The sequence below is a fragment of the Trachypithecus francoisi genome, unplaced genomic scaffold, assembly GCF_009764315.1.
Source record: "Trachypithecus francoisi isolate TF-2019V2 unplaced genomic scaffold, Tfra_2.0 Lachesis_group14, whole genome shotgun sequence".
Lineage (NCBI taxonomy): Eukaryota > Metazoa > Chordata > Mammalia > Primates > Cercopithecidae > Trachypithecus > Trachypithecus francoisi.
In genome coordinates, this window is record NW_022681459.1 from 41,459,395 (window position 1) to 41,470,791 (window position 11,397).

Sequence of the window (11,397 nt, forward strand, 5' to 3'; positions counted from 1 at the left end):
GTCTCTCCCTACCCACGTCCACCTCAGGATTCTGGGATGTCTGACCATCTGGCTGCCTGTCTGTGCCCAGGGCCCCCGACACCCTGTGCTGGGGTGAATCTCCCATTTTACATGTGGGGAAACCAAGGCCATGGCCGACCCCTGAGGAGTGGCGGGGCATCCTGTGGCTCAATAGCCATGGCTGCAAGTGACACGGAGACATGGGGGAGGGGCACGGATGGATGCCTAAGACCCACACTGTCTGGGCCGTTCCCTTTCGTGTCAAGGGCTGTAGAAGGTAGAGCTGGGATGGCTCCCTCAACCCCAAAGAACCAGGCGCCGTGTCCCAAGGATCGGAGGTCGCTGGAGCCCCCGAAACCCGAGCCAGCGGCTGGCCCTGGGAATGGGCGTCTGACCCCTCTGCGGCCTCTGGGATCCCAGAGAAAATCCTCGAGGCCGAGTTAATACCACGACCAATTTTTATTTCAACAAAGTTAATTCTCAACAATGTGATACTAAGGGAGAGGGATTTTCCTGCTTTTGGGGAGGGAGTGGGGGTCCTGACATGGCGCCGCCCCTCCCTTCCCCCTACAGCTGTCCTTGCCACAGGGCAGGAGTGGGCCTGGAGGGTGCAGTGGGGAACGGAGCAGTTACTCTCCTAGAGGCGACCTCAGACCCCCATGGAGGGCTGCCTCTTCCATCCAGCCCGAATGCCCTCCCTCTACACAAGCCCCTTCCCAACCCCTGAGACGGGCCAAGGGACCTCGAAGCACCCCCACCTCTCCTTATCTCCTCTCTGAGGACCAGGTCTGACTCCTGTCTGTGACCTGGGCACGTAGGGGTTGATTGGGAAGTTGTGCTAAGGAATGCATGAGCCCCAGTCCCTAGTGGACCCCTGACCACTCCCTGTGATAGCCAGCCAGGATTCAAACTGGGCAGGAGCAGGGGCCCAGTGGCACACAGCAACCTTCCAGGCACCTCAGCCCACCTGGGGAGCCCCAAGGGAGTAGAAGCAGAGACTGGAGGAGGAGGGGCACTGAGGTTTGACCTCAATGACCTCCCAGCTGAGCCCATGGCCGGACCCGGAAGCCACTCCTCCTGCTTGGATAATCGATGGTCGGGAGGGTCCCAAGCCTGTCAGAAATTCTTGCTGACAATGACCACATGGGCTGTCTCACAGGGCTAGGCCCTGCCCCGGCCACCGGGCCACATCTCTCGGTCCTGGCCCACTCCATCACCTTAGCCTAGGCCCCTCTGGCCTCAGGTGGGCACTCACTATTCCCTACTGGACAGAGGGGATGCAGGTTCCAGGCAAAGCATGCCCCCTCCCTGCTGGGCCTGTGCCCTCCCACCACCCTGCAAACCCCAGCACTGCCCAGGGCCTGCCACCCCGAGTGCTGCAGGCGTGGCTCCTATGGGCATAGCCAGGGGATCCCATGATGGGGGGACAGACGGGTGGAGGGGAGATGCGTTTCCAGCAAAGGGACCAGAGTGTGCAACGGTTGAGGGTGCCTCACTCGGAGGGCACTGCCAGAGGGCAGGGGTGAGGCCCAAGGGCACCGCCGACAGGCCAAAGTCAAACCAGATGGGCTGAGGGCCCTGGGGGGCAGGCGGGCCATTTGTCACCGTTATCTGCCTCGCCGCCGAAATCACAAACACATTTTTAAGTGAAGGACTGACTGCCACTGGCCTGCGGGCCCTGATGCCGCCCAGCTGTGGCCATATCGGGGCGGGGGTGGTGCGGGAGGGAGTGGTGCCTGCTGCCTCAGGACCCACCCCCCAGGCTGTGTACTGGGGCTGCCTGGGAGGAACGGAGGGGCTCCAGGTGGGGGATGTACTTTCCGAATGGGCCAGTGGCTCAGTGGTCATTCCACAGGATGGGGCTGGGGGCAGAGACCCAGGCAAAGACAGAAATAGGGGCAGTGATAAAGAGAGACAGAGATGAGTGCAGTGGGCCCGGTCCTTGTCATCAAAGACCCTCCCAGTGTGTGCAGCACCAAGCCATCCAAGCTGCAATGCACAGTCCAGTCTCACTGTGGCTGTGTCTGGCCTGTGGGATGTGGACAGAGCCATGGGAGACTCCAGGTGACCCGTGGCTCCCCGTCTCTCGGGGTGCAGGTGAGGGTGGGGCCGGCACTCCATGTGGCCATTGCTCTGTGAGCATAATGCAGGTCCTGCCTGGCACCCGGCAGCCTCCTCGACCCGGCACCCTGGACCCCTGGGCAGGTCCTCAGGGGTAGGGGGCGCCAGGAGAAATGGCCTGTGACGGGGTGGGCGTCCAGGGCGGGAAAGCAAACAGTGTTAGCCGCTAATGAGCGGGAACCGGGCCTGGGGCTGAGGGCCGGGGAGGGGCATGGCCATCGCTCATCCTGACAGCGGGCGGTGAGGGGGGGCCAGGGCCGAGATGGGAGGGAGCTTGAGAGCCGACAGAGGGTCCCCTGGAGACCCGGCCCTGCACACAGACAGACCGACGGACGGAGGGGAGGCAGCCAGGTCCCAGCCCCCAGCTGTGGTCCTGATGGGACCAGCTTGCCAACTTGCTCCATCAGCTCCCTGTTGAGCCTTCAGCCCGAGGCCCCACCTCCAGACTTTGTAGGACAAAGAAGGCTCAACGGGGAGGGGTGCGCCTAGGACCCCCCCTTATTGCATACTAGGAATCCAGGATCTTGAGGCTTTGTTATCCTACCCATGTGGCCCGGGACCTCTGCTCTCCCTGGGCCTCAGTTTCCCCATCTTTACAAGGCGGAGGAGGGCAGGTGAGCTCTGGGGGGCTCTCTGCTCTGATGTGACAGCATCTCCGCTCCTCCTCCCTGTGTGCAGACCCAGCTGCCCTCGAGGCCCCCACCCTTTCCGATAGTCCTCCCCAAATCTCAATGCTCCCAGCAGGCCCAGTGGTAGTGGGTGGCTGAATCAGCACCTGAGGGGAGCCACCCGCACACCTGCTGTCCCTGGGGCATCCAGGTTGTTCCCTCCTTCACAGGTGGGAAGATGAGGAGCAGACTGGAAGGGGGCATGGAGGCTGGGACATTAGGCTGGGCTCTGGGCCTCCATGCCTCTGGCAGGTGGGCAGCCACTGTGCCCCCAGCCCTCACGCAGGCAGAGTGGCCTCACCTCTCATTGCCCCAAGCACCCTGAAATTGCAGGGTTTCTGAGCAAGATGAGACCTTGGGAGCACTTCTGAGCCCTCCTGGCCCAGCCCCTGCCCCCATGGCCCCACAACAGCCCAGTGGAGCGGACTGGAGGTTTATGCCTGAGAGGTATCCCAGCCCCTGTCCTGCCTCAGCCAGGAAGGGGGTGCAGCCATAAATTCACACCACCAGCCGCCCGCGGGATAAATGTGTCATCGACTGCGCGATTTATGAGCACACCCCTGGCCCTAAAGGCAGAGAAAATAAGCCTCTGTATACACATGGTGCAGCGGGCAGGGCCAAGCTGCTACGAGGGGCACACGGCAGGGAGGCGGGGCAAGAGGTGTAAGGATGCACTCATGGGGACATGGGACACAGACAGGGAGGTGGGACTGCACATCTCTGGCACATCCACACACACACAGTGATGGGACTGGCACACTTAGAAGGTGGCCCGGCATGCCTGGGACCACTCTGCAGGCTTGCCACCCAGAAGCTGAGTGGTTAGCATTGAGGGTGACCCACTGTGGGGCTGTGCTGTTTCCCAGAGAAGGAGACCCTCTGATGCTTACTGTGCATGTACCCACGTGAGCAGGCTCTCGCCCATCCCAGAAGGCCCAGGAGGACACTGGCAGGGAGGGGCCCTAGGGCTACTGCATAGCGAGTCAGAGGCAGAGCTGGTACCACATGACATAGGGGAGTGCATCGGGAGATGGGGCACACAGGAACAAGGGCTGGGGCTGGGGATGCCTTGGCTCTGCTTGGGGTCCCACCTGCTCCGAGGCTTGACTGGCCTTGTCCCAGAGGCCAGGGGACCCAGGTGGTCTCTGAGCACATCCAGACACCAGCGCAAAGGGAGCAAGGCCATGCATCCCCAAACCCTCATAGGCCTGCCGTCACACCTGTGCACTGCAGGCTTGTGGCTCCACTGGTGTCAACAAAACTCCAGCCCCAGTTACCTGCTAGGGCCAATTCCAGGTACAGCAGCCCACACCTGAAAGAACATGGGGAGGACTGCAGGAGGATTCTGGGAGCACTCAGGGAGGATGTGGAGAGGATCCAGGAAGGACTGGGAGGACTCCAGGAGACAACCTGGGGAGGATTCAGGGAGCATTTGGGAAGATTCACAGAGGGCTCTGGGAGGAATCAGGGAGGATCCAGGGGGACTTATAACAGCAGGATTGAATCTAGCCAGGACTTGGGAGGTCTGTGGAGTCTTCCAGTTGGCCTTGGCAGGAAACACCCTTCTGCTGGTGATCTGAGGATGCTTTCCGTGCTCCAGCTGGTCCTCCTGCTGGCCTTGCCACAACAGACTCAAGGGTGTGACCCTCTGGGACAACTCCTGTTAGCAGTGACTCCTTGGCCCACAGAGAATGGGCTGACTGATATCCCAGTGACATCCATGGCAGCACATGGCATCTGGCACCCCTAGGGAGAAAAGGCCAGATCACTCAGATCACTGACCCCTAGACTATGGACCCTGAGCAGGCACCTGTGAGAGACCTGCTGACCTGGGACCCCCAGAGCAGGGACCCAGAGCAGGACTCTCCAGGCTCAGAACCCCAGACCAGGGACTTATAGACGCGTTCCATAGACCAGGGATTCCCATACCAGAGAGTCCCATGCCAAGGACCCCAGGACAGGGGGTGCCCAAGTGAGGCATTTAGTGCCAAGAGAGGCCCTGGGCTCCCACAAACAGGTCCGTCCCCACTTTTGCCACAAAGAAAGTCAGTGGTCTGCCACGCCCCTCAGCATGGACGCCTGGGCATGCTGGGACAGGCGGCTCTCAGGGGCTCCTGCCCTCCCCAGCCCTGCTCAGACAGCAGCCCCTTCCTTGGCGTTTACAAGCATCTTTAAATAAACAAAGCATAGAGAAAAGCAACCCCCCAAATACAAATCACATCAAAATAGATTTTGAAGCAGACACCTGGGCAGAGCTCAGCCCTGGATCTGCCCATAGGCACCTCCTTGAAGCCCCAGCCCAGCCTGGCATCCCCTGAGTGGCAGGTACAGCTGCCACATGGTGCAGGGCAGAAGCCTTGATCTGCACTGCTGGCTGACACTGCCCTGGGACCCTCATCCCTGGCTCACTGGGCCCCCAGCCCTAGACCGAGGCTTTCCTCCCAGGAATGGGGGCCCTGATTCTGTCAACGTGGCCCAGCCAAGAGAAGTGGCTGTCATGGGGACCTGTTGGTGCCCATCTGGGGTCTGTACCCCCACATCCCAGGGGTCCATCAGGCAAAGTTCAAAGGCTTCCCTTCCAGATCCTCCCATCTCTGAGGGTTCCTGTACCCCACCAGGAGAGCAGTGATCTTGTGGGGCTGGCCCCAAGGTCCTGTGTGGCTGGGACAGACAGTGGAGAGAGTCGCACCTGGGCGGCCTGGGGAGGGCAGCACAGACTGGCCCCTGTGGTTGAATGAGCTCTTGTCTCCCCAGCCCGTTTCGAATCTGTTAGGCCTGGAGTCCCTCAATTTGTCAGACATGCTTAAACACACCTAGGTGAGCCCCAAAGGACTGCATACTAGGGGGAATCCCAGTGCGGGGAGGAGGGAGCTGGCCCTCTCAGGAGGGATGGAAGAAGAGTGAGGTGCCTCTGCCAGGTGGGGGTCTGGGGCCAAGGGATCTGCACCCCCCCAGCCCTTGACCCCGGCAGCCGGCAAGCTCCAGACAGGACTACACGCTGGTCTGAATGACTGAGCATGAATGGATGATGGGAGATGGGCCCCCTGCACACCCCAGCACCCTTCTCCCCTCATGCTCTTCTCCCTGCGACATTCTGGAAAAGCCAGACCCTCCTACAGGCTGAGCTGGGCACACCTCCAGCCATTGCATGCCTTGAACCATCCCCTGAGACGTCACTAGTGCTAGAGGGTTTGCTCTGAGGATGAAGGCGACAGTCCAGGTGACCAGGCCCAGACCAGCCCAAGGACAGTCAGTGCCTGTCTCAGGTACAGAATTCTAACATCTCCGAAGGTCTTTCTAGACAAGGAGCAGCAGCAGCGCCCACTCCCAACCCCACGGCTCCTTGAGACAAGCTGGGGTGATGTCATGGTGGACCTTTGTGCTTCCTGGTGTACAATGCCCTTATGCCCGCCACGGGAACCCTGGGAGCCGTCTGTAGGATGGACCCTGAAGAGGGGTTGCTGAGGCTGGCCCAGCTAGAACTAGGGTGCCAAGCATACCCCACAGCTCCAGGGAGCACTCCCCCAGGCCCTCTCAAGCCTCTCCCACTGGGTACTGACTTTGCACCTGCCCTGTGTGTATGTATGTGGGGTGCACTCACCTGCACGGAACCCACCTGGCCCATCTCTCACCACCTTTTGTCCAGCTGGCCCTCAGCACCCTGGGGGGTGGTGGTGACAGGAAGATAGGATGGAAGGAGGCATTTCCCGTGGGCAGAAAAGAGCCCCGGGAAGGCTTCACTGGGTAGGACATGCTGACCCCTAGTTCCTGAGGGGCCAGAAACAGGGGGTCTCCTGATGAGGACACAGAGTCACTCCCTGCAGACATTTCCTGTCTGGGGAGAGAAAGTGAGGATGTGAGTGTGTACATCCAGTGTAGACAGTGCTCAGTCAGTTCAACTGTGCTGGGGGTGGGGGCCACTGGGGTTCCCCTCAGGGCTGTTTATTTTTATTTTTTGAGACAGAGTTTAGCTCTGTCACCCAGGCTGGCATGCAGTGGCGTGATCTGAGGTCACTGCAACCTCTGCCTCCTGGGCTCAAGCCATCCTCCCCCTGCAGCCTCCAGAGGAACTCGGATTACAGGTGCCCACCACCACCACGCCCGACTAATTTTTGTATTTTTAGTAGAGACAGGGTTTCACCATGATGGCCAGGCTGGTCTTGAACTCCTGGCCTCAAGTGATCTGCCTGCCTTGGCCTCAGGGCTGTTTAAAGACGGACCGACACAGCCAAGGACAGGCCTAGTCCCCAGGACCAGTGGCCCTGAAGCCCCCTCAGCCTGTGGGGTAGTGCTTCAAGAACCCCTGCTGATTTATGGCCCTCCCGGAGGGGGACGGAGTTATGGCTGCAAAGGTCTCCCTCCCTCCTCCGCCTCTCCGTTGGGGGTCAGCCGGGGTGGGGGTACGGTGGCTCTCAGCTGGTTTCCAGATGGGCTTTGTGGAAGGGGCGCCCAGAGCAGGGAGGCCAGACACCCCAGCAAGGGTCCTGGCCCGTGTCAGCGGGGCCACCTCAGTGCCACTGTCTCTGTCTCTCCTCTAGACCTGGCTCCCGTCTCTGTCTCAGTCCCTGTCTCTGTCACATGCAGCCCCCCTTTCCCACCCGTTGGCGGGGTGGGTGGGGGTGGGACCTGGTGATTTATCACCTTCAGCCTGTCTTCCATCGGAAACACAGGGGGTGGGCGCAGACGCTGCGTTGAGCTATGGGCCCCCAGGGCCCCGCCACCCACCCCAATGTTGTTGCTCCGTCTGGGCAGGGGGTGCAGTCCACCGCAACGTGGCCAGGGCTTTGGCTCCCCAGACCTTCCCAGGACCTCTTCCACTGGGCCCCATTAAGGCCTCGACTAGTGGGGGTCGGCCCAGCTCTGAAGCTGAGGCTAGTGCCACTCCAGGCTGGAGGGGGCCCACGAAGGACCCCACAGGCAACTCTCCCCAGGCTGGGCCAGAGGTGACAGAGCCTCTTTTCCTGCATTACTGATGGCCCGTGGACCCGGCATCCCTGGCAGGAGCCATGGAGCCCAGGCCTTCAGGTCGCCCGCCCCTCCCCCGCGGCGGTGTGTACAGCCAGGGCCCAATAAGTGTTTACCGAGCAAACACCGGCGGGAGGGGGACAGCGCACTTGGGTTGACCCCCACCCCACGCCCGGCGGAAGAAGTCCCTTATCTTCTCGGTTGACAGGCTGCCAATGCGCCAGGGCAGGGGCGGGGGCTGCGCTCATCCCGCCCCGTCTGTCAGCCGCCACGCGGCGACCCCCTCCCTTATGAGGGGCGGTCTGCCCGTCCCACTCGGTGCCGCTCGCCGCCAGCCTGGGCAACCCAGCGCCCCCGCTCCAGGCCTCCGTTTCTCCGCGGACCCCAGCTGTCTGCACCCACAGCTCCCACCTCTTTCCGCGCTCACCGCTTACTCAGCCAGCGTTTCCTGCAGACCGCGAGCGCCCTCTGGTGCCTGGCTAGGCTTGCTCGCCTGAGAGGAGGACGCGACTAGGCCCCTCGCCCTGGGAGCTTCCCGGCGGGATCTGTGAAATGGGCGGGTGTATCCTGAGCTGTGAGCCTCCCGGTCCAGCCCTCACTGACCACCACTGGCCATCACAGACCCCGCTGGCACGGCCTTTGTCTTGGCCTTTGTGGGACAAGACAGATGGCCATCTTGCAGGGCCTCGCTCACTCACTAGCTGGCTGTGTACAGGCAGAAGATGTGGCTTGAACCCCAGGTGGACCTTAGGGACACAGGCCTGGACACTGTCCTGCACTATGTGTCAGGCCAGGGCAGGCCTAGAAAGCTCCGTGAGGATGGGCTTGAGAGGGGCCTCTAAGATTGAGGAGTAGCCACAGCAGGAAGGGTGTGCTTGCGGAGGGACTGGTGCGGGCAAAGGCATGGAGGGCCTGGCCCATGGGGGAGGTACACCAGGGCTGGGCCTTGACCTAAGGCTGAGATCACGGGAGCCCAGGGAGGTGGGGCAGGCAATGGTGGTGAGAGGGCCCTTAAGGCTGCAGGGCAAGCAGCCCTGAATCAGCTGGCCTGGGAGCTGGAGGTGTGGGGTCCAGGCAGGGCTTGGAGAGGGGACCCCTAACCTGTTCCTGCCTAGAAGGAAAAATCTGAGGTCACAGAGGACCCAGCTCATCAATGGGGAGGGGGCCCTGGGGCAGGTGTGTTGTCTGTGAAATGAAGGACAATGCTGGGGTCAAGGTGGTGCCCAGGTCTGAAGGGAGCACGTACATTTCCCCTGTCCCCACAGGGCCATTCAGGGGTACTGAGCTGGGACTATCCACTTCCCCACACTCCTTGGAGGCGGAGGCCCCAGGGTCAGTGTGTGTGGAGGGTCAGCTCAGAGTCAGGTGTGGGGACTGGGGGCTCCCAGGCAGCCAAGGAAGGTCAGCCAGCAAGGGCAGCCCTGTGCCTTCTGTGCTCAGTACCTTGGCACAAACCAGTCTAGACCACGGAGAGCCGGCAAGAGGAGGGGTTGTGGAGAAACCATAGGGTTCGGCTGCCCCACCGACCAGCAGGCAGGAAGTTCTTCCTTAAGTCTAACCACACAGTGATTCCAGCCGCTTTCCCCAACAGGAGGCTCTCTGCCTCTGCAGCCCCTGCTTCAGGGACCCCTGCCACCCCCTGAGCGAGACATTGGCCCAGGAGACCTCAAGCCTTGCAGGCAGTGGGCTGCCCACTCCCCGAATCTCCTGCGGGGGCCCTTTTCCCACAGACCAGGGGAGGGAGTGTCCTTCTTCTGGCTGGGGGCCACCTAGGACCCCAGGTCACTTTCTTCTGGGCCGTGTATTTGCACCCCAAAGATGTCAGTGAGGCAGAGAGGGGATCCAAGGGGCCTGCCTCAGCTCTGCTTCCAGTGCAGTCACAAAAAATGCTCTGGGGCCCAGCAGAGAGCCCCCTTCTGGGATCTGGTTTCTTGCAGAAAGTAGGGAGCACACCCCCGCCCCATGCCCTGCTTGGACTGAGTTTAGAGTGTTGCACACGCACGGTGTTATGACGATGGTTACCTCTGACCTCCACTAGGAGCTCTGGAGATGCCAGGCCACTGCTGGGGAGGGCAAGCCGGGCAGTTCATTTGTGTAAAGGGGGCCACTGTCCTTGATGTGGTGATAAGGCCGGACGGACAACCACAGTCGGCTGCAGCCCACAATGGGCCGGATGCCCTGCACCTGCTCACAAAGGCAGGGGTGGCTCCTGCCTCACGTCTGACCGGCAGCCTCAAGATAGCATCAGCCCTGCAGGAGGGCCATCCGTCTTGTCCCACAAAGGCCAGGACAAAGGCCATGTCAGTGGCAGCCTCCTCGACCCGGTCAGCGGTGGTGATGGCCACTGGGGGCTGAGGGCCTTCCTGGGCCAGGTGGCCGGGACCTGAGGCTCCTCATCTGGGGCCTCTCTAGGATGCATGGAGAATAGTCTCCATTGTTCATAGGGCCAGCCAGGTGGGGGCGACACGGATGGTGGCAGAGGGACCCTGTCCCTGGCACCCCAGGCCAGCCCTAGTAGTGAGGAAGGCGTTAGTCACCCCCTAAGTTGGGCACCTGTGCTGACCTGGTTGCTCAGCTCCAGAATCCGGGCAGGGCAGTGGGAGGCCAGAGACTGGAGGACTCTGAGAAGCCCCTTGCTGGTCTGGGCAGTCGGAGAGGACTTCCTGAGGGAAGTGGCGGCCCAGTGGGGGACTCGCCAGAGGCACAGGAGATGAGCAACGAGCAGTGGCATGGAGGGTACCATGTGCCAGGCAGAAGGAACAGTGTGCAGAGGCCTGGCAGGGATGCAGGCCCCGTGTGGCACAGCCTGGGAGCCTGGGGAAGGCAGCAGTTGTGGGTAGGGACAGGAACAGCTCTCGGCTGGCAGGAGCAGGCTGCCAGCCCTGAGCCCTGGCAGAAGGGGTCTGGGGCTCGGGCCGCTGCTGTAGGATGGGGAGGGATGGCAGGAGGAGGGTTTGGGGGTGTTGGTGGAGCCTGTGGCAGGGGCAGGCTCACTCCAGGACACAATGATTCCAGAGACCCTGCAACCCCTAAGGTCCACTCATCCTGTGGGGCCCTCCACGAACCCCCACCGCACATGGCTCCCTCACATAGAGACAGTCTTCTCACTCCAATGGTCCAAGGAGTCCCAGATGGAGCAACAGACCCGAACCAACCCTGGTCACCTGCCCCAACCCTCCCCTAGTGAACTGAACACTGCCAACACCGCAGTCCCTGCATCAGGAAACCCAACCCTTGAAATGCTCTCGGTGTCCTCATGGCTGGCACTGTCCACAAGAACCAGCCCCTGAACATGCTCAGATGACAAGGCACACCTCTGGGACTGTCCTCACTGCCTACAGCATCCTCACCACCCCCAAAGCATCCTCACCACCCCCACGGGGTCCTCACAGCCCCCACGGGGTCCTCACCGTCTCCACAGCACCCTCACTGCGTCCACAGCGCCCTCACTGTTCACAGCGCCCTCACCGCCCCCACAGCGCCCTCACTGTTCACAGCGCCCTCACCGTCCCCACAGCACCCTCACTGTTCACAGCGCCCTCACCGTCCCCACAGCACCCTCACCGCCCCCACAGCACCCTCACTGTTCACAGCGCCCTCACCGTCCCCACAGCGTCCTCACTGTTCCCAGCGCCCTCACCGT

The 11,397-nt window shown here is 61.7% G+C and overlaps 1 long non-coding RNA gene across 1 annotated transcript; it reads right to left on the reverse strand.

Annotated features, from left to right (window-relative positions):
• Nucleotides 1-446: 446 nt before the first annotated feature.
• On the reverse strand, nucleotides 447-11,397 carry LOC117096038. The gene is made up of 5 exons (XR_004442321.1): nucleotides 11,165-11,397; nucleotides 10,318-10,568; nucleotides 8,182-8,299; nucleotides 6,406-6,624; nucleotides 447-4,535 (listed from the first exon to the last, which is right to left on the reverse strand). It is a non-coding gene; the product is annotated as an uncharacterized LOC117096038 (long non-coding RNA).